The sequence below is a fragment of the Nannospalax galili genome, unplaced genomic scaffold (assembly GCF_000622305.1).
Source record: "Nannospalax galili isolate Female #2095 unplaced genomic scaffold, S.galili_v1.0 scaffold640, whole genome shotgun sequence".
NCBI classification, from domain to species: Eukaryota; Metazoa; Chordata; class Mammalia; order Rodentia; family Spalacidae; genus Nannospalax; species Nannospalax galili.
The window spans coordinates 294,637-297,755 of record NW_008346088.1 but is presented as its reverse complement, the minus strand read 5'-3'; the positions used below and the strand labels follow the sequence as shown (position 1 = coordinate 297,755).

The following is a 3,119-nucleotide window of genomic DNA, read 5'->3' as shown; positions in this document are numbered from 1 at the left end:
ACACACACACACACACACACACACACACACACACACACACACACTATAAGCTAATATTAAGAATTAGATGATTTGTAGTGAGCGTGCTTGTAATCGGGTTTGTTTTCTTCATGTATTTTCTTATGTATTCTACGGAATCATATAATTTTAAAGTTAGAAAGAAACTAGGAAGCATGCAGTTCAACCTCTTGGTATTAAGTAGGGTTCTGGTATGGAAACAAATTATTTCTACTTAAATCTTGTAGTAAAAAGATTTGATTGAAAGATATTTGACTAGCTCACAGAATCATCAGGAAAGCTGCAGATCCAAGCTAGAAATCAGCTGGGAATATGGGAAGGCTAGAAAGAGTCGGGATTGTAATTCAATTCTCTGTGTAGAATTATCCCAGCAGGAAACCACTGATCACTGACTGCCATGGCTTGCCTCCACTTGGGCAGTCCACCTCTGCTGCCCAGGCCTCCTTTGTTCATATTCCTGCCACACAGCCATGCTCAAGGCTCCACAATCTTTCCATGGGCCCTGCTTCTTTGGATAACTGCCTTCCAAGTTGTGATGATTAACATTTATTACCAACTTGAGAGGACCTAGACTCAACTAGGAGACAAATCTCTAGGCAACTCTCGGGGGGAATTTTTAGATTCTGTTAAGTGAGGTAGGATGACCCACCCTAGATGTGGGCAGCACCATTTCATGGGCTAGAACCTTGGACTGGATAGAAAGGTGGTGAGCCGAGTACTAGCATTCATTTCTCAGCTTCCTGAGTGTGACTGCAGTATGACCAGCTGCCTCATACTCCTGCCACTGTGGCTCCCCCCTCCCCCATAATGGACTGTGCCCTCAAACTTAAGTTGCTTTTGTCAAGTGTTCTAGTTTGGTTTCCCTTGCTGCGATAAGCCACTCTGACCAAAACCAACTTGGAGAGGAAAGGGTTTATTGCATCTTCCACTTCCAATGGACAATCTGTCATTGAGGAACACCAGGGCAGGTACTAAAGGCAGGAACCTGGAGGCAAAACTGAGGCAGAGACCATCGAGGAATGCTGCTTACTTGCTTGTTCCTCTGGCTTGCTCAGTTACCCTCCTGCCTGGGGATGACACTGCCCACAGTGGGCTGGGCCCTCCTCCATCAACTACCAATTAAGAAAATGCATCAAAGGCATACCCACAGGCCAATCTGATGGAGAAAATTCCTCCCTAAGGTTCCCTCTTCTTAGGTGTCTCTATTTTGTCAACTTAGCAAAAGTTAGCCAGCACTTCAAGGATTTTGTCACAACAATGAAAAAAATAAGACACAGTGAAGCATGAGATGTGCTGAACTTATGCCACATGCTTAGACTGTAGCTGTAGAGAAGGTAGGAGTGCAAGCACTAGCCGCCTGCTCACAGGGGCATTTCTTCAGCAAAGGAAGAAACTTCAGAAGCTGAGGAACTGAGGAGGAAGAAAAATAAAGAGAATGTGTTTCACAGTCTACATCTTTAGGCTAGGTGTGGTGTGCATGCCTGTAATCCCAGCATGTGGGAGACTGAGGATGAAGGATCTTGGATTCAAGGCCAACTTGAGCAACATATAAATTCCAGGCCAGCCCCATAACAAAGTGAGAATGAGTCTTAAGAAACATACAATTTACTACTTTAGTTGTAAAAATCAACATATATCCTTCTTTCTATACCTAATACTAACAGAAAATTACCTTTTACCTAACACTGTAATTTTATGTTTTATACCCCATGCCTCAAGAGAATCAATTGACTATTACTAGTTACCTTAGTTCTGAATCCTTGATATCTATATGCTACCCTTTTGTCCAAGTGTCTTCTAGTGTTATTATGACCATCCTAATATTTCACAGCTTAGGTAACGGAATTTTAAAGTTTGTTACCAATTTCATCACTTCATGAAATATGGTAAGGGCAAGGAAGGTAAAGAAAGTGGTTAGAGAGTCAATAACATGCCTCAGCAGGTGAAAGTGCTTGCTGCCACACCTGAGGACCTGCATTCAATTTCCAGGACCCTCATGGTGGGAAGAGAGAACCCACTTCTGCAGGCAGTCCTCTAACCCCATGGCATGAATGTACTCCCTACTTATAAATCAATAAATGTAATAGAAAAATGATTTTTAAAAGAAAATGCTGAAATTTTTATATATATTATATCGTGGATGAATGTTTCCATTTTGCAAGTTGCTCTGGCTTCTGTAAATGACCAAGATTACAATTCAAATGCATAATTCCCTTTTTCCACCACACCATACATCTCACATACACCTTAATTTCAGCCAGCATATTTGTTGAATGAGATTCTTTACTCAGCAAGTTAAGTCTGACCTTAATCTCTAAGGGGTTCCCCTGTAAAGAGTTTTTTTTTTTTAACAGAAAAATTCATTTTAATACAATTGACACAAAGATGCACATGCGTTTGTAATCTCTATATATCTGATTATTACTAGTCACAGTCGGTTACTTTCTGAGCTCCTTGGCATCTGAGCATGGATATAAAGTCATCAGGTAGATTTCAATGGTAATGTTTTTCACATCTACTAATTATTAAGGAGCAAATTTTTATGCTTTGAAGAATTATTATTTTTTTAAATTTATTTATACACCCACTTCCCAGGTAGCACCCTCCCATAGCCTCCCTCCCCCAACTAGAGCCCTTATACTTGGATAGCCCTGCTACTGTCTGCTGTGTTGTCCACACCCCCAGCCATTCCCCACTACTTGCCCTTCTGGTGAATCTAGTCAGCCTATCTACAGGTCTTCGTTTTAGGAGGGACAGCTGTTCCTCAGCTAGTGGTAATCAGTTGTCAATATTCCTTTGGATAAGATTGGGGTCTGCTGTTCAATTTCCCAGTTCTATGCTGGGTTACTATCTGGGAATCCCTTTGGCCACCCTGGCCAACAACTTAAAAGAAGGCAGGATAATGGAAAGGAAACATGGAGGTAAAGGAAAAGAAAGAACCTGAAAGAGAAGAACAGTAGGAAACAGGGCTTAATAAGGGAGATATGGATAAAAATTGGGTTAGTTTAAGGGAAGTGGGGGAAGGGTATACAAGGAACCTAGGGGATAAAGGGAAAGAAGGAGCTCAAGAGAGGTAGGACCATAGGATAAGGGTATTATAA

The 3,119-nt window shown here is 41.5% G+C and overlaps 1 protein-coding gene across 7 annotated transcripts in view; it reads left to right on the top strand.

The window, feature by feature from the left end:
• Positions 1-3,119, top strand: part of Ccdc148 (coiled-coil domain containing 148) — a 376,894-nt gene that overhangs the window by 333,062 nt on the left and 40,713 nt on the right. The gene's annotated exons all lie outside the window — the stretch shown is intronic.